General features: G+C 42.5%; 1 long non-coding RNA gene across 3 annotated transcripts in view; it reads right to left on the reverse strand.

Moving 5' to 3' along the window:
- The window catches only part of LOC148149814 (uncharacterized), a 35,978-nt gene extending 24,298 nt beyond the window's left edge, over nt 1-11,680 (reverse strand). For 2 of the 3 annotated variants that reach the window (XR_015757454.1, XR_015757453.1), the window contains exon 1: nt 11,215-11,680. This is a non-coding gene — a long non-coding RNA (uncharacterized LOC148149814). Of the gene's footprint in view, nt 1-5,974; nt 6,108-11,214 lie in introns of those variants that run through there. The other variant, XR_015757455.1, reaches the window with a different exon arrangement.
- Nucleotides 11,681-19,074: the final 7,394 nt, after the last annotated feature.

A 19,074-nucleotide genomic window follows, 5' to 3' on the forward strand; every position in this document is an offset into this window, starting at 1 on the left:
CAACTTAAAACGTGTATTCAAATATGCTACTTCAAAGGTACCATGATGAATTAGATAAGATTGAGAACAAGATCAGCAAGTTTGATTCTGGAACTTATCGCTATAAATGTAGATAATCAACAGAAGCTGAAGACCTCAAAGTAAACAACAAGGCAGAAGCAATCAAACTGTGTACTCAATATTGTTCATTTCACATAAGCTCCTTAAATTTCACTCCATTGTGACATATTTAACACATTCCAGTTATGTCCGCTTTCAGCCATTTCCAACTAAGCTCCCAGGTGTCACTAGAGCCTGCCTTTAATAATCTTTCATATTAATGCTAAATTATATCCCATTCTCCCAAAAAGAAGTCCTCAACTTCACACCTCAGTGACATCTTTTACACATACTGCCAATGTCTCCACAGGCTTTTTGAAGATAATGAATGCCTGGATACTTCATCAGGAGTGTCCTGACGTTAAGTCGCAGTGTGGGGGTTGGAGGGGGCTGGATAAGGCACTGGGAGGCAGGGATTGGCAAAACTATGTAATCTATGGGACAATCCTGCTTGTATCAGCTTCACAGAAACATTCTGCCTAAAATAATAGCTATTGCTCAGACTGCAAAGACAGGGCAGGTCTGACACATGACCCACTCGTCGTTACCTCACTTGCCAGCTTCTTAAGATAGAAACCAAGACAAGAGTGAAGGCAGAAAGTACTTGGACTTTTCAGTAAGTTGGGCAGCACTGCGGAGGGGAAACAGAGTTTACAATTTAGATCGACAAGAAGTGGAAAAGATTAGAAATGTAATAGGATTTAATTAAGTACAGAAATGGGGAAAGAGTGGAGGGAAGGAAAAAACACAATATATCAAAACAAATTTATCGATATCAATTTGAAAGTCTCAGGAGATTGAACTGATGCTTGTGTTGGAAGGTTTGTAACAAAAGCTCTGAACATAAAAATGTATACTTATGCAGCAACTTTTAGTTGAAATAAAAACAGAAATTGCTGGAAAAATTCAGCAGGTTTGGCAGCATCTGTGGGGAGAAAGCAAAGTGAACTTTTTGAGTCTGGTGATTTTTTATCAGAACTCAGGTTAAGTCCCTGAAGGGGGCAGGGAGGCCTGGCTAAGGCACAGGGAGACTGGGAATTGGCAAACTGGAGTTTGGGGAACAATCCTGTTCCTATGGGCTTCACAGAAACATTCTGCTGATGAAGAGTTACTGGACTTGAAACATTAACTCTGCTCTCTCCCCACAGATGCTGCTAGACCTACTACCAGCAATTTCTGTTTTTGATTCAGATCTCCACCACCTATGGTTCTTTATTTTGTTTCATTGCTTTGTGTTTCTTTTAGTAAAAATACCTTTCTTCCAGGAATAGAAATTCATGCATTAAGTTGGTTCTCTGCACACTTTATGCTGCATTTATAATTCCTGCTTTAGTTCTGACAAAGGTTAGCAATTTGAAATATTAACTTTACTTCTCTCCCACAGCTACAAAGTATTTCTACTGCTCGTTATATACATCGATATTGCTCTCTCTGGTACAGAATGCATGCAAGCTTCATTTGGTAGCTTGATGAGTTGCAGCAGTTATTCATTTCCATGTTTTAATACTCATTTTAATTTTTGTTTATTTTAACAGTTAAAGACCATCAAATTCTCATTGGAAAACTATCCCTTAAAAGTTCTTCTTCCTTCCTGCTAATTTTCTTTTGCATGTCAAGTTAAGGGGGACCAAAAAGCTGTTCAGTGAAATACCTGTTATAATCTGTGAAAAATTATCTGAAGAACTTTCTTCCAGTTTTAGAGGCAAACATTTTTGAAATTTTCATCTTTGCTAATTAACTTTAATCAATACTAATAAATGGTCAGAATCATCTTTGACACGATATGCCATTATGTTGCAGAAGGTAAGATAGCTGGTTAGCAAGGTTAGATCTCGTGGAATACATGGAGAACTAGCCATTTGGATACAGAACTGGCTCAAAGGTAGAAGACAGAGGGTGGTGGTGGAGGGCTGTTTTTCAGACTGGAGGCTTGTCTTTAGTGGAGTGCCTCAAGGATCGGTGCAGGGTCCTCTACTTTTCATCAATTACATAAATGATTTGGATGTGAGCAGAAGAGGTATGGTTAGTAAGTTTGCAGATGACACCAAAATTGGAGGTGTAGTGGACAGCGAAGAAGGTTACCTCAGATTACAATGGGATCTTGACCAGACGAGTCAATGGGCTGAGGAGTGGCAGATGGAGTTTAATTTAGATAAATGTGAGGTGTTGCATTTTGGAAAAGCAAATCTTAGCAGGACTTATACACTTAATGATAAGATCCTAGGGAGTGTTGCTGAACAAAGCGACCTTGGAGTGCAGGTTCATAGCTCCTTGAAAGTGGAGTCGCAAGTAGATAGGATAGTGAAGAAGGCGCTTGGTATGTTTTCCTTTGTTGGTCAGAGTATTGAGTACAGGAGTTGGGAGGTCATGTTGCAGCTGTACAGGACATTGGTTAGGTCACTGTTGGAATATTGCGTGCAATTCTGGTCTCCTTCCTATCGGAAAGATGTTGTGAAACTTGAAAGGGTTCAGAAAAGATTTACAAGGATGATGTTGGCAGGGTTGGAGAATTTGAGCTACAGGGAAAGGTTGAATAAGCTAGAGCTGTTTTCCCTGGAGAGTCGGAGGTTGAGGGGTAACCTTATAGAGGTTTAAGCTCCTCGGATGCTGCCTGGCCTGCTGTGTTTTTCCAGCACCACATTTTTCAACTCTGGTACTCCAGCATCTGCAGTCCTCACTTTATCCTTATAGAGGTTTATGCAATCATGGGGACATGGATAGGATAAATAGACGAAGTCTTTTCCCTGGGTGGGGAAGTTTAGAACTAGAGGGCATAGGTTTAGGGTGAGATGGGAAAGATACAAAAGAGACCTAAGGGGCAATGTTTTCACACAGAGGGTGGTCCGTATATAGAAATAGCTGCTAGAGGAAGTGGTGGAGACTAGTACAATTGCAACATTTAAAAGGCATCTGGATGGATATATGAATAGAAATTGTTTGGAGAGATATGGGCTAGGTGTTGGCAGGTGGGACTAGATTGGGTTGGGATATCTGTCGGCATGGACAAGTTGGACTGAAGGGCCTGTTTGTATGCTATACATCTCCATGCCTCTATAACACACATAAGTTATAAACAGTGTGGTTTGTCAGGTCTGGGGCCATAATAATTTACAATGTATATTAATATCTTGGATGAGGAAAGGGACTGTAATACAGCAAAAGTTTCAGATGACACAAAAATAGGTGGGATACAAGTAGTGAGGATGACTTAAAGTGTCTATAGAAAGGTGTAGAGAGCTCAAGCAAGTGGTCCAAAACTTGACAGATGTGGGAAAATGTGAGATTACGTATTTTGGCAGGAAGAACAGAGCAGCTGAAGATTATTGAAATGGGGAAAGTTCCAGCACAGGATAATTTGGGAATCCGTGTGCATGAGTCGCAAATATTTAGTTTCCAAGTAATAGAGAAGGCAAATGGAATGAAGGCCTTTATTTCAAACAGAATGGGATATAAAAATATGGGGGATGGTCTTGCTAATATTATAGGAGGCAATGATCAGACTACAGTTGGAATACTTTTGATCCCTTTATCAAAGGAAAGATATACTGGCATTCCAGAGGCAGTCCAGAGAAAGTTCACTAGGTTGATCCCAGGGGTGGACTGATTTTCTTATGAGTAGAGTTTGAGTAGGTTGGGCTTGTACTCATTGGAGTGTAGGATAATGAGACAGGGGCCTTGTTGAAACATAAAGCTCCTTGGGGATTCAACAGGGTAGATGTGCAGAGGTTGTTTCTTCTTGTGGAAAAGTGCAGGAACAGAGGGTATAATGTCAGAATACAGAGTCACCCATTTAATTCTGAGATAAGGAGGAATTTTTTTTGTGTCAGAGGGTGGTGAATCTATGGAATTCTTTATAGCACTGGGCTGTCAAGACTGAGTCATAAAATATATTCAAGGTTAGGAATGACAGATTTCTAATTAAGGGAATCAAGAATTATGAAGGTAGGACATGAAAAATTGGAGTTGAGAATTATCAAATCACCATGATCATATTGAATGATCGAGCAGTGTCAATGGATTAAGTTGCCTATTTCTATAGTCTCATGTGAAGCTTAGTATTGAAGATACAACAATTGTTATACAAACATGTTTATTCACTTAAATTTACTCATTTATGTATACTGATATACACTCCAATATGTTTAATGAACTCTTCTGGGTTAATGATCCAAATGTTAGAGGCAGTGCAATAAAACCATTGTGATGCACAGCAAGGAGAACATTTGTATGGTAACTGTAGAGTTGAGAATGCAATATTTTATGGGTGCTCTTATAGATGCAATAACTTAGCATTGGTGAAACAGTATTTCTGTATTCTCATGCTCTCATAAAATCAATTTGGATCGAAGTAAACTATAAACTTTCCTTTCTGATTTCAAATAGTCGATTTGACAATTATTACTGGTTATAAAGTTTGGCCAATAATTGTGTATACAGTAATTGTAACCAGGCATCTCCGAAAATAACTGCCAGGTACCTTGCACGTGATTGTGAATTGTCTGATGCCTGTTTCAGAGCCACACACCAACATTGTTGCTTAAGTAATAATGAATCAAGATGACTTGGTCCACATGCAGTCTAGTCAGCAGTTAGAGGGTCATAGAATGCCCACAGTGTGGAGAGAGGCCATTTAGCCTAATGAGTTTGCACCGTATCTCCAAAGAACATTCCATCCAGACCCAGATCCACTGCAGGCCACCCCGAAAAGGTAATTTTCTTCAAAATAGCTGAGCAGTAGACTTCTGATTCATCTCCTTTCTTGAAGTTAGTTATGGCTATTCCCTTCTTGAAGTGGGACTTGGGGAAGCGGCTGGTCCTTCTTCTCCCAAATCCACAGAATCGTGCATATAGTTCTGATGTAAGGAAAGGTCCACTGACTAAGAAGGGCTCAGTTGGAATACCATCAGGGTTGAGGACTTTGTTGTTTTTCATCCATTTGATTGTTTGTTACAGATCCTCCATTAATGATGGTCCACCCATGGATTCTCCACCAGGTCACTAAGGGATAGTCTGGAATATTAACTGTCACGGTAGATTCACAAGAGAAGCACTGTCACCGTCTTGTGAGCAAAGGGATTTTGTACACTTGATGTTGGTGTAGAACTGCAGGTGGCTTCAAAAAGCTTTGCACAGTCAACATATTGCTGATTTTTCAGTTTTCTTTTCCCATCATTTGTTGTTTATGTTCTGCATTTGGTTTTGGATATCAGCTTGAACAGTTGGAATGCCACATTCTTGTGACCTTAGCTTGTTCTTCCAGCGATAGCTGAAGCTCATTCATGCTCCAGAACGTCATATATTTCTGTCCTGGTGATGACAACGCTCAAATTCAATGGTCTGGACCCAGCTTTCAATACAGATGACTTTATTTGATGCCACTGTTCTGAAATTGAGTTGGATGTGTGAAGTCTTCTAGATTGGTTTGTAAACTGCTTTAGGATTTTCTTTCTTTATTCAGGCTGCTTGAGGGCTGAGACATTGACCTTCTTCCTCATGGTCTTTTGGTTCTTGAAATGTCTTTGTGTTGGATGGATGTTCATTACCAATCGACCATGTTACCAGTAAATATAGTCAGCATCAATTTTTTTGCCTGGATCAAGTGATACAGACTTCACTTAGCATTTTACCTTAAACAATTATGTAATTTAGGAAGGAGCAGTGCTTTGATCTCAGATCCCTCCATATAGTTTAGTACTATGCTGATGTGCTGACTTCTGGAAGCTCTGCAATATGTTCCCTTATCTTTCACCTAACACGTAATATTTGATATTACTGATGACTCCAGAGAGTCACTTCCCTGAGGTTCAGCATAGACCTGGTTTCCCATAGTTTTCAGGCTTTTATTGACCTCCATCTGTTTATTAGTAACACTTACCTCTTTGCAACTTGTCTTCATCTTGCATAGTCTGTCCAATAACTTTCTGGGTGTGTCTGTGTTGTGTTAATCAGATTGTTTGCCCAGGCCTATGTACGATGACCCACTGAGACTGTTGCACCTTTGAGGGAATTATGTGATGCTGTAACCTCTGAGACTCCTTTCTCCTATAATAATGATAGATTGGAAACCTGAACTACTATAGAAATTTTCAAACTTTTAATTCCAAAATATGTTTGAAAAGACATCTGCTAGAGTGGTGTCTATCAAAGTCCTGTATGGGACCAATGTCACACCTGTAACATGTCAGAGAAACATCAAACAGACAAAACCAAATAGCACTTTGAGTTCTGTCAACCAACCACATTAAAAGGGAACAGGGCAAAAGGATTTCAAAGAACCTGCAAAAACCAAGAACCCTCAAGTTGAGTCTACAACTGTCAAAATTTCTCAGTCTGCTCTTCACAAATGGTCCATGGAGACTAATCCGTGTATCTTTTAACTTTTGTTTTGAACTCCCTTCTTATTCTTAATCCATGCATATTTATGTTGTTTTTTTTGTGTTTAGAAACTAATAATCTCACTCTACTGTCAGATGAAGAAAGCCTGGTGAAATTCTTTCCTATTGAAACATAAATTAGTTTGGTCTGGGAGAAAGTCATTCCCTAGGGACAGATCCTTTTCATATTCACCTTGTCGTGACCATTCGCGGTGATGTTATTGCGGGGTAAGTGTGTCAATGAAGTAAGGGAGACTGTTCATTCCTCTTAACCCAAAGCTTATCACTTTTAGGTACATGTCTGGAACAGTAATCACTTGGACAATCTTGCCTGGGATCTGATCATGACAAATGCCCTCCTCAGAGACAGGTAGGTAGTCATGGGTCTCTCCAAGCTCCTACTCTTTCTCCTTACCCTGATCTCTTGTCAGAAAGCAGGTAAAGTGAATGCTTACTGTTGCAACACTCACGCTGTCCATACTGTCAAGCTCCATGTGCTTTCAAAGAGACAAAAGAATACTCGTGAGGACAGCAGGAGAACATGCCAGCAGGCACATCTGAAAGTGAAATGCCAACTAAAGAGCTGAGCAGCTGGGCAATGGACAAAACTAAGCAGCAGGTGATGGACAGACTAAGCTGAAACTTTATTGCTGGAACAGCACAGCAGGTCAGGCAGCATCAAGGGAACAGGAGATTCGACGTTTCGGGCACAGGCCCTTCTTCAGGAATGAGCAGAGAGTGTTCAGCAGGAGAAGATAAAAGGTAGGGAGGAGGGACTTGGAGGAGGGGAGTTGGAAATGTGATAGGTGGAAAGAGGTCAAGGTGAGGGTGATAGGTCGGAGTAGGGTGGAGGCGGAGAGGTCAAGAAGAAGACTGCAGGTCAGGAAGGCGGTGCCGGGCTGGAAGGATCCGGCTGAGACAAGGTGGGGGGAGGGGGGATGAAGAAACTGGTGAAGTCCAAGTTCATCCCCTGCGGTTGGAGGGTTCCCAGTCGGAAGATAAGACGCTCCTCCTCCGACCGTCGGGTTGTTGTGGTTTGGCGGTGGATGAGTCCAATGACCTGCATATCCTCGGTGGAGTGGGAGGGGGAGTTGAAATGCTGTGCCACAGGTTGGTTGGGTTGGTTCGTCCGGGTGGCCCAGAGGTGCTCCCTGAATCGCTCCGCAAGTAGGCGGCCTGTCTCCCCAATATAGAGGAGGCCACACCGGCTGCAGCGGATGCAGTAGATGATGTGGGTGGAGGTGCAGGTGAATCTGTGGCGGATATGGAAGTTTCCCTTGGGGCCTTGGAGAGAAGTGAGGGGGGAGGTGTGGGCGCAAGTGTTGCACCTCCTGCGGTTGCAAGGGAAGGTGCCGGGAGTGGTGGTTGGGTCGGTGGGGGGTGTGGATCTGACAAGGGAGTCGCGGAGGGAGTGGTCTCTACGGAAAGCTGATAGGGGAGGGGAGGGAAATATATCCTTGGTGCTGGGGTCTGTTTGGAGGTGGCGGAAGTGACGGCGGATGATGCGCTGTACATGGACTAAGCTGTCCTACAACCAACTGATCAGATCAAAACTCTGCAGCTCTACCATCTCCAGTCATGAATGATGGTGGACAATGAAGTATGAGGATAATTAAAATATGCATCAAATCCTTGTTAACCACAGGGACAGGGGAGTGGATGGCCTGTGGATAACACAAAAACGTGGATACTGCGATAACAAAATCCCCAAACTACTATGAAGGACTGCGCGATCCATCAGGACCTGTCAATAAGGAAAAACAAATTGCGTCTTGGTCTGACTTCGTAGGTATGTGGTTATGTGTATAGCGAGACTATGTATAACGAGGCATTGCGTCTCCAATATCTAAGCAACAAAGCAGTTGAAACTTAATGCACACTACATTAAAAGATGGCATAACACAACTGTATTGTAAATAGCAATGCAATGCATATATAATTGAGAAGCAGAAAAACGATACACACACCACAGGCTGTTTATAACAGTGCTATCTTATTTATTCAGACAATAGCCAACCATTCGGGAACTTTGCTGGTAACTACTTCTCTGGTTTTATATTTAATCCTTAATTTGCAAATAAACATTTTAAACTGTTAACAGAAAAAAATGATAATGGAAAAATACAGATATATTCTAATAATGCTTATGATTTGATCTAGAAACTAGAACTAGAAACATTATCCTTGTGGTAACTGCAAAGCTGTTTTCTCATGAATATCTAACGATAATATCTGTGCTAATTTCAAAGGTCTCCTGAGACCTTCCATTTTATATGTAGTAAAAGGATCCCATTAATTCCAAATGAACTTGTGTGTGCGTGTATTTGTGTAGAGCTGATTCACTTCAAAGAGTAGCAATTTCTTGTCAATATATAGGTACAAGTGGTTGAATGAATAAGGAATGAAGACTTGGAGGAAAAGAACAGGGATATGGGATTAGAATGACTGTTCTTGTGGACAGTTAATAATATGAATTGGTTGAGTCTGTTTTATTGGTATCCCATCCACCACCTTAAACTTTCTAAAACTGTGACGCAAAATGGCAGCAATGTATGCAACAGCAGCAACTCCCAAAAATAATTTTAAAAACCTGTAAATGCTGGAAATCTGAGCCCAAAACAGAAAGTGCTAGAGAAACTCAGCAAGTCTGGCAGCATCTGTTTCGAGTCCTGTGACCTTTTGTAAGAACTGCAAATGTTTTAACTGATCATTACACATATCATTATGCATAGATGATAGTTCATTCATTGCTGATGTGAAATCAACATGAGTAGGTGTGAATACCATGCCGTTGCCTGACTCTCTTCTCCAACAAACAGACTTTCTTCTCCGTAGCTTTGACTGATTATTTAAAGGTCCCTTCGCAGTCCTCTGTCTCTCCCTTGTGCTTCCGGCTCTCTTCTCCTCCAAGAAGAGGAGTAAGAGATCTATGACTGAGAGTAACTGTGTGTGCTGAACATATTTATTGAGGCCGAGGTTGCAGAAAGCTGAGGGTGAATCTCATTGATGGATGAACTGATGAGAATTTGTAGGAAGTGCATAGATAGATGTGGATTGGTGTAAGCCAAATTGATGTGAGGATTGATGCAATGAGAAAGAGTTCAGAAGGCAGCGTGAGGTTATTGGGTGATACACAAATCAGAATGTAGGTGAATGTGCCTCTGCAGTCATTTTTCATCCTTTGTTCTAGTCAATAACCTGCTTTTCAGATTGAATCTGTGTTGTAGCATACACCTGCTTCTAGCCTCCTCTCTTACCTCCAGATACAGCTTCTGAAATACTTCTGCTTCTTGTTAGTAGGCAATAATATCTCCATGTGCATCCTGATAGTGCCATATCCTGACTAAAGATTCAGGAAATGTCACTTAAAGCAAAGTACAACCTCAGAGCACGTTCTCTTCATCAATCATTTTCTTGTATTCTGCTCCCTTACTCCAGAATTAATCAGCTTTCATGTTTCCAATGTCCCTTTAATATTGGATTTCAAATTAACTCATATGGGTCAACTTAATTAGAAACATAGAAACCTAGATTGGCATGCAAGCAGCAAATAACATGGCATTGACATCGCTGGGTTAAACTAAATTACTGTGAGAGGGGCTACACTTACTCCTGGATTCCCATATACTAACAACGTCACTTCCTCTCCCCCTACCCAAGCAATATTTATTGAATCTCTTGCATATTTGATGCTCTACACACTAATCTCTCCTATCTTCTCAAGCAGGCTTTCTCTGCTGATACCTGTATGCATCCTTTTACCACGTTATGGGCATAGGACTCCTCGGTTGGGCTACACTATAGCAAGCATACTTTCAGGGAGGCATCATAAACCTGAGAGCAGCCTTTTCTCTTTTTGCAACCAGCTCTGAGAAAAGTCAGAGCTATCACTGAGGTCAAACGTTCTCTTACAATTGAGTGAGTATAATCTCCTTTTAAGAGGTGCATTCATTCTCTAAATAATGGAGCCCAGCCTCCTGCTAGAAATGGTGTGATGGCAGACAGTGACCTGTTGCTGAAAAGATGAGCAACTCTGCCATTTCCGCTGCAATGAATTCTGGTGAAGGCTCAATAACCTGAAACATTAACTCTGTTCCTTACCGTGACTGCTGCCTGATCTGCTTGGTATTTTAAGTGTACAATGTTTTTATTTCAGTTTTTCAGCATCCTCAGTATTTTGTTTATGCAATGATGAGTTGCAGCAGTTAAAATTGGCCAGGTCTCATTAGTTTTCAGTCTTTGGGGGCACTTCCTGTTTCGTCTCTACAAAGACCTCCTCCTGTTAGTAGGCAATAACATCTCCCTGTGCATTCTGATCGTGCCTTATCCGTACAAAACACTCTGGGAAACATCACTACAAAGAGTTAAAGTTTCAACATCTTGACTTGGTAAACAATGTTACTACCTGACCTATCTAGCCACGGGGCGTATTTCAGCTTCCAATGCTAGCAACATGATTTATGCGTGTTCAGGCAAATATACAGCAGTTTGTCAATGCCTGACTTTTGAAGGAATCTGCATCTCTTAATTGTAAATTGTTTCTTGGGTCGTGGGTGTGACAGCTTCATGCAATGTACCTCACTTGTGCTGGCAGGTTGTGCGTTACAAAGACATCAGTTACCATGTAAATATCACTCAGCATAATACAGCGCTGCTTTCATGACAACAAATGGATCAATTCAAATAGGGGCACGATCTGTCAATGTGCGTGCCATCACACATTTTTTTTTAAATCACTCACTTGTTTCTTTCATGTTGATTATTAATGACGTCCATTTCTCAACTGTCACCAATTAGGAGGATTGCTGAGGAGGTGAAAGGAGGAGTCAGTGAGTGGGAGGAGTCCAATGCAGGAAGGAACAAACTAATCTCGTGTTTCTCATTGCAGTTTTACTTCGCAGCTTTTCCCGAGTTTTTACCGGTTTGCAGCTCCACACATCTTCCTGAAATACAATAGTGATTCCACATTGACAATGTAGTGGAGCCAAGTTCTGACTGGCAATATACTGAATAAAGGTCAATTCATTTTCATCGTCACTTCCATGAAAAGCTTAGTTGAGTTATGAAATGTCACTCAGTTAAAAGGTAAAAAATTAAGTGCAGCACTTATATAAATTTACAACACTCAGGTTTCAGAAAGAGAGAAACAATATGTTGTTGCATGACCTGTTTATCTGATGAGGACAATGTTCTGCATTGTTTGTATCCAAAAATAATGTTTTAAATTGAATGACATTATTCAAATTAATCCTTTTTCTAACCACTTTTGAAGCAATTACATTAAAACGTTTGCATTCTGTTGAAATACTTGAGTTGACGAATTTATTAAATGGAGACAGAATCGAGTCAAGTTTATGATGGATATGATTAATTTTTTTGTGTAACATTTTAAAAATATCAAACAGTAAATTATCTAGATTGCCTTGTGCAGATCATTCAGGAAAATGGTTCTGCTGAAATATTGAACGAGAGTAGGAAGATTGATGTAATGGGCTAGCACACAACCATTCTTCTAAATCTCACCCAGCTTGATGATATAAAAGTCTCTTCTTCCATTCCTAATCACCATAGGAGAAAGTGAGGTCTGCAGATGCTGGAGATCAGAGCTGGAAATGTGTTGCTGGAAAAGCGCAGCAGGTCAGGCAGCATCCAGGGAACAGGAGAATCGACGTTTCGGGCATAAGCCCTTCTTCAGGAATGAGGAAAGTTTGTCCAGCAGGCTAAGATAAAAGGTAGGGAGGAGGGACTTGGGGGAGGGGCGTCGGAAATGTGATAGGTGGAAAGAGGTCAAGGTGAGGGTGATAAGTCAGACTGGGGTGGGGGCGGAGAGGTCGGGAAGAAGATCTCAGGTTAGGAAGGCGGTGCTGAATTTGATGGATTTGACTGAGACAAGGTGGGGGGAGGGGAAATGAGGAAACTGGTGAAATCCGAGTTCATCCCTTGTGGTTGGAGGGTTCCTAGCCGGAAGATGAGGCGTTCTTCCTCCAGCCGTCGTTTTGTTGTGGTCTGACGATGGAGGAGTCCAAAGACCTGCATATCCTTGGTGGAGTGGGAGGGGGAATTGAAATGTTGAGCTACAGGGTGGTTGGGTTGGTTGGTCCGGGTGTCCCAGAGGTGTTCTCTGAAACGCTCCGCAAGTAGCGGCCTGTCTCCCCAATATAGAGGAGGCCACATCGGGTGCAGAGGATGCAATAGATGATATGTGTGGAGGTGCAGGTGAATCTCCATGTACAGCGCATCATCCGCCGTCATTTCCGCTACCTCCAAACAGACCCCACCACCAAGGATATATTTCCCTCCCCTCCTCTATCAGCATTCCATAAAGACCACTCCCTCCGTGACTCCCTCGGCAGATCCACACCCCCCACCAACCCAACCTCCACTCCCGGCACCTTCCCCTGCAACCGTGCCCACACCTTGCGCCCACACCTCCCCCCTCACCTCCCTCCAAGGCCCCAAAGGAAACTTCCATATCCGCCACAGATTCACCTGCACCTCCACACACATCATCTATTGCATCCTCTGCACCCGATGTGGCCTCCTCTATATTGGGGAGACAGGCTCTGCTTGTCATACTCTCTCTGTACTCATCCCCTTCCAGGACCTTCAGGGATTTCTGGTACTAATGCCATATTTAAAACACTGTCATGCACTGGGTCAAGCATTGTTAATTCAGAGCTGCCTTCCACATCTGTAGGGATTGCCCCAGACCTGTAGGAGTGAAGGATATTGGCACTCAGTTTGCTGACAGGGTCCTGAAGGTCTTGGTGGATGGGGTGATGTAGAGGAGAGAAGTCCTTTCATCCAGGACTGGCAGAGGATACCATAACACCAGATGCCATCAGAAACAGAAGCAGAAGTTGTTGGCAAAGGTCAGCAGGTTAGGTAGCATCTGTGAAGAGAAATCAGATTTAATGTTTCTGGTTCAGTTCTGTTCTGAGGAGAGGTTACCAGGCCCAAAACGTTAACTCCGATTTCTCTTCATGGATGCTGCCAGACCTGCTGACCTTTTCGAGCAACTTCTGTTTTTGTTTCTGACTTCTGCGGTTCTTTCGGTTTTTACCAGATGCCATCAGCCAGGTTGCCCCCAGGTCAGTGCAGTATTTATGGCCCAGATGAATGCACAGCAATGCTGCAAGAAATGCCTCTGCTCCATGAGGATAAGTGCTGTCATCTTCTGTCTGAAACCTCACACTCACTGTCTTGCTCATACTGCACCTAACTCCCACCAACGCTCATGGTCTACCAGTCTCGGTATTGCTTGCAGCATCATTCCTCATTTGCTGTCAGCCACCCAATCCCACCCCATAAACTATCACCCCTTCACAGCCTCTGCACTGCCCACTAACTCAGTCAGGATATCTCACCATCTCTTCCGCAGTACCTACAGCTATGCCAACCACTTCCATCTCCAATCCCCTCCCTTTCTCTCATTCCAGAAGAAAACAGACCATAATAGAGCAAAGAGAGAACCCTGGTCTTGGCTGGTGCTGCTGTCACCTGATGAAGGAGCAGTGCTCCAAATAAACTTGTTGGACTATAACCTGGTGTTGCGTGATTTTTAACTTTCTCCAGAAACTGAGTTAGAATCATTGTCCATTTCTGTGCTGCTCTCCCAGTACCACCACTCTGAATGTACTCTTAACATGCCCCCTCAGTGAGGAAGAAGCCATAGATTTCTGAGGAGATGCACTAGCAAGGCTGCACCAGCTCTAATACTGGCAACTTGGTGGGTACAACCCATGGCATGTCTCTGGTCAAGTAAGATATAGCCCATGTAACTGTCACTCAGAGTACTGCTGCAGACCGGGCACCTGCTCAGTCTTAGGTAAGACATGATGGTGTCAGTAATTCAGAACTTCATTGAAATGCACAGCCAGACACAGGTGCAACGGGCAGGTTTTTCAGTCACAAGCCACTATTTCCGCTATAGCCATTGGGATGTTACCTCATGTTTCCCTCCACTTCCTTGTCAGCAATCTGTAGGGCACGTTCCCTCTGGGACACTTGGTCTACTCCTCCTCTGCTCCCAACGTCCCCACGGCAACTTCTCATGCAATTGCAACAGGAGCAATACTGTTTATTTGCCTCTTCCCTCCTCACTAACCAAGACCCAGACACGCCTTCCAGGTAAACCAGTGATCTACCTAACTCTATTCAATTTAGTCTACTGTATTCACTGCTCACAATGTGGTCTACTCTACACTGGGGAGATGAAATTGAGTGACTGCTTTCCTGAACATCTTCATTCTAACTGCAAAAATGAGCCCGAGCTTCTAGTTGCCTGCCACTTCAGCACGCCAATGTCTCTGTCTCAGCCCTGCTGCGCTGCTCTAGCAAAGCTCAACACAAGTTGCAGGAACAATATCTCTTAGGTATCTCATAACCTTCAGGACTCAATGCTGATTGAACAATTTCAGAATGTTAACACCCTCTTCCATGTTCATTACCTATCCCCATATCTCCAAGTCCTGGCTTCATATCGTGCTTTCAGAACAGCCAACTGTTTTCAACTACACAAAGTCCCCATTACCAATTATCTGGCCTCTCTCCTTCCTTGGCTTCCTATCAGCAATCCCTTTGTTTGCCTGCCCTGTTTTCTAAATATCTCTGGGCTCTGTCTCCACCCAGCCACTCTTTTTTTTAACCCTCCTCCACCCTGTCATCAGCATAAATACCACATTTTTCTAGTTGCTTCTAGTTCTGAAGAAGGGTCAGTGAACTTGAAACATTAGCTCTGTTTTGCCTCCCCTGTCGCAGCCAGTTTGGCTGAGTTTCTCTAGTAGTTTCTGTTTTATGTTTGCACCGTGCTGCCTTTGAACTGCTTCTGGTGAGCTACGCAAACAGATTGGCAGCTACCACAGAGAGCTTGATCTAACCCTGTCAGTGTCTGCTGGATAAATGCACAGCTTGAACTATTGATGCTCAGCACAACGGGACATTGACCTTACTCTAGGTTCCCCTTCCTCACAAAGACTAGGATTATATAGAGCTGGCCAGGAATAACATTGTCTATGGTGCAAAACATGGCTGAATCACACCAGAAGTCCAGTAAAGCCTATTGTAATGTCAGGAATAACTTACTGCATCTTTTAAATAAGTACTAGTCAGCAAAGTGAGATTCTCTCGAGACAGCGGTGAATTACCTATTATTAGGAGGATCATTGCTTGTTTACAGCATTAGCTGCACAGCTCACCTCATTAATATGCAGCTTTCTATTGCACCACCTACTACAAGCAAACAAGAGACTCAGAATTCTTGACATGGAAGTACACACGGTATTTGGTGACTTCAGCACACCGCTTGCTTAAAAGGACCTCTATGTTGGACCCTGGACACACGCACACAAACACATGCAGACACACATGCAGACTGTCACACATACAGACACATGCAGTCTGTCACACATGCAGACACACACAGATATGCACACAGAATCACACACACAGTCTCACAGACACATTCACTCACTCTCTCTCTCACACACATACACACACCCACATAATGTTTCTGCTCTTGAGTGCTGCACTTCAGGGTGCAAGGACAGCTATTATTGTAATGCAGCAAGGACATTTTGCACTCAATGACAGCAAAGCCTGTGTTCAGTTTCTGGGAAGATTCTGTTCTCTGTTTCTGTCAGAAGTTGCCAAACCTGCTGTGAATCATTGGCAAATTGCTTTTATCCAGGTCATACCTTATTTAGCTCCATTTACAAAAATAATTTCAACAATGATGTCCAAAATATGAAAATGTTCTGATAATGCCATATTACAAAACAGACATTGTGAAGTTGAAGTGAAAAATTCGATTGAATAAGGAAATATGGCAAGTGCACTTCAATAAAGATTAGTGTGAAGAGTATATTTTGTGAAAAATTACAGAGGAAAGAAATATAATCTTTGTGGTAACATTTTCAGTGTACTACAGCATCAATGCGATCTAAGGATACAGATACAGATTGTTTTAAAAAAAAGTGGGTGAAAAGTGCTGTAAATAGGACAATAGGATTTCTGTTCAGGAGCTTTAAATAAGAATGCAGGTGGCACTAAACCCTTAAAAACTTCGGGTAATTTGTAGAGTACTGAGTGCAGAATTGTGAAACCTAATCTATAAAAGATTTTAGAGCTGTAGAAAAGATTCATTTCCAATATTTCCAGACATTCCTGATCACTAATTAGTGGTTCTGCTGAAAGGGATGTTAGCAGGACATGTCTGGGAGGTCAGACCTGGATGAGCTGCCATACTCTCAATGATTAATCTGTTAATACCAGAAAGCAACATAAATTCATAACTGGGGGAAAGGCACGAGAAAAAGAAAAATGTCTGTTTCAAAACAAATGAACTGGAGCATTACACTTTAGTTTCAAATTTAACCTAACCCACCCAGCAACAGCATTGCAGGTTCCGATGGGATGCCTGATTACAATGCACCAGGATGGAGGACAAGAACAAATTATGGCTATAACAACTGCTCCTTTTTGAGGTATTTTAGTTGTATGAGCTGATTTCCTTGAATTCCAGGAACAGTAATTACTGTTTTATAAGATATTGCATTGTTTTGGAACTTTGGGGAAAAAAGGAAAAAGAGAGACAAAGGCAGTGACCACATGGTCATTGAGGGAGAGAGGGAAAGAAAGAAACCTACATTGCTGTCTGACACAGCAGTAAATCTGTACAGCTACTGCCTTTGCTATTTGAGTTCAAGTATTTCTGGACATCAGAGTGTGTCTAAGAAAAATTAACAAACAGCAAAATTCACAGCTGACTTTGTGTTGGAGAGCTCACTGCACAGGAACAGTTAAGTGTGTAGTTTTTAAGTGTAACCTTGCTGTCTTGTTTTAATAGTGAGTAGAGTGGGTTCTTTTTGGTTATGTGTTTTATTGAGATCTGTCTCTTGATTAAAATTGAAAAAAATAAAACATAAGCAGATTGGTTACAGTCAGGGGACGGCAAGGAAATAGGCAGACAGTGTAGGGATCCCTGTGGCCATTCCCCTCAGTAACAAATAAACCGTTTTGGATACTGTTGGGGGGGTTGGGGGAACAACTTTACCAGGGGTAAGCCATGGTGTACAGGTTTCTGGCATAGACTCTGACCCTGTTGCTCAGAAGGAAAGGGGAGAGAGGAGCAGAGCATTAATCACTGGGAACGCAACAGTTAGGGGGACAGATAGGAGGTTCTGTGGGAACAGCAGAGACTCACCATTAGTGTGTTGCCTCCCAGGTACCAGTGTTCATGATGTCTCGGATTGTGTTTTTGGAATCCTTGGGAGGGGGAGCAGCGCCAAGTTGTGGTCCACATAGGTACTAACGATATAGGTAGGAAAAGGGATGCGCATTAAAAGCAGAAATTTGAGGAGCTAGGGTGGAAGCTTAGTTCTAGAACAAACAGAGTAGTTATCTCTGGTTTGTTGCCCGTGCCATGTGCTAGCAAGTTGAGGAATAGGGAGAGAGAGGAGTTGAACACGTGGCTGCAGGGATGGTGCAGGAGGGAAGGTTTCGGATTCCTTGATAATTGGGGCTCATTCTGGGGTGGGAGAGGGGTACCAATATCCTGGGGGTGGGGGGTGGAATTTGCTAATGCTCTTTGGAAAGGTTTAAACTAATTCAGCAGGGAGATGGGAATCTAAATTATAGTTCCAGTGTCCAGGACGTTGAGAGTAGTGAGATCAGAAATATATGGTTTCAAGGTTGCAAGAGTTCACCAGCAAACAGGAAGGTGGTTTGAAGTATGTCTACTTGAAAGCCAGGAGCATCTGGAATAAGGTAGATGAACTTGCAGCATGGATTGATACCTGGGACTTCGATGTTGTGGCCATTTCAGAGACATGGGTAGAGCAGGGACAGGAATGGTTGTTGCAGGTTCTGGGATTTAGATGTTTCAGTGAGAACAGAGAAAATGGTAAAAGAGGGGGAGGTGTGGCGTTGTTAGTCAAGGACAGTATTACAGTAGCAGGAAGGAAGTTTGAGGACTCATCTATTGAGGTAGTATAGGCTGAGGTTAGAAGCAGGAAAGGTAACCCTGTTGGAAGTTTTCTATAGGCCTCCAAATAGTTCCAGAGATGTAGAGGAAAGCATAGCAAAGATGATTCTGGATAGAACCAAGAGTAACAGGTTAGTTGTTATGGGGTCTTTAACTTTCCAAATATTGACTGGAAATACTTTAGTTTGAGTACTTTAGGTCAATTTTTGTCCAATGTGTGCAGGATGGTTTCCTGACACAGTACGTAGACAAACCAACAAAGGGCGCGGCCACATTGGGTTTAGTACTGATTAATGAATCTGGCCAGGTGTTAGATTTGGAGCACTTTGGTGATAGTGATCACATTTCAGTCATGTATACTTTAGCGATGGTAATAGATAGGTATATAACACAAGGCAAGAGTTATTGCTGGGGGAAAGTCAATTATGATGCGATTCGGCAAGATTTAAGATGCATAGGATGGAGAAGGAAACTGCAGGGATGGGCACAATTGAAATGTGGAACTTATTCAAGGAATATATACTGCATTTCCTTGATAGATATGATAGGAAGTTGTCGAGTGAGGGAGCCGTGGTTTACTAAAGAAGTTGAATCACTTGTCAAGAGGAAGAAGAGGCC

The sequence above is a fragment of the Chiloscyllium plagiosum genome, unplaced genomic scaffold, assembly GCF_037043375.1.
Source record: "Chiloscyllium plagiosum isolate Xiang-an unplaced genomic scaffold, Cpla_swu_hap1 HiC_scaffold_6, whole genome shotgun sequence".
Classification (NCBI taxonomy): Eukaryota; Metazoa; Chordata; class Chondrichthyes; order Orectolobiformes; family Hemiscylliidae; genus Chiloscyllium; species Chiloscyllium plagiosum.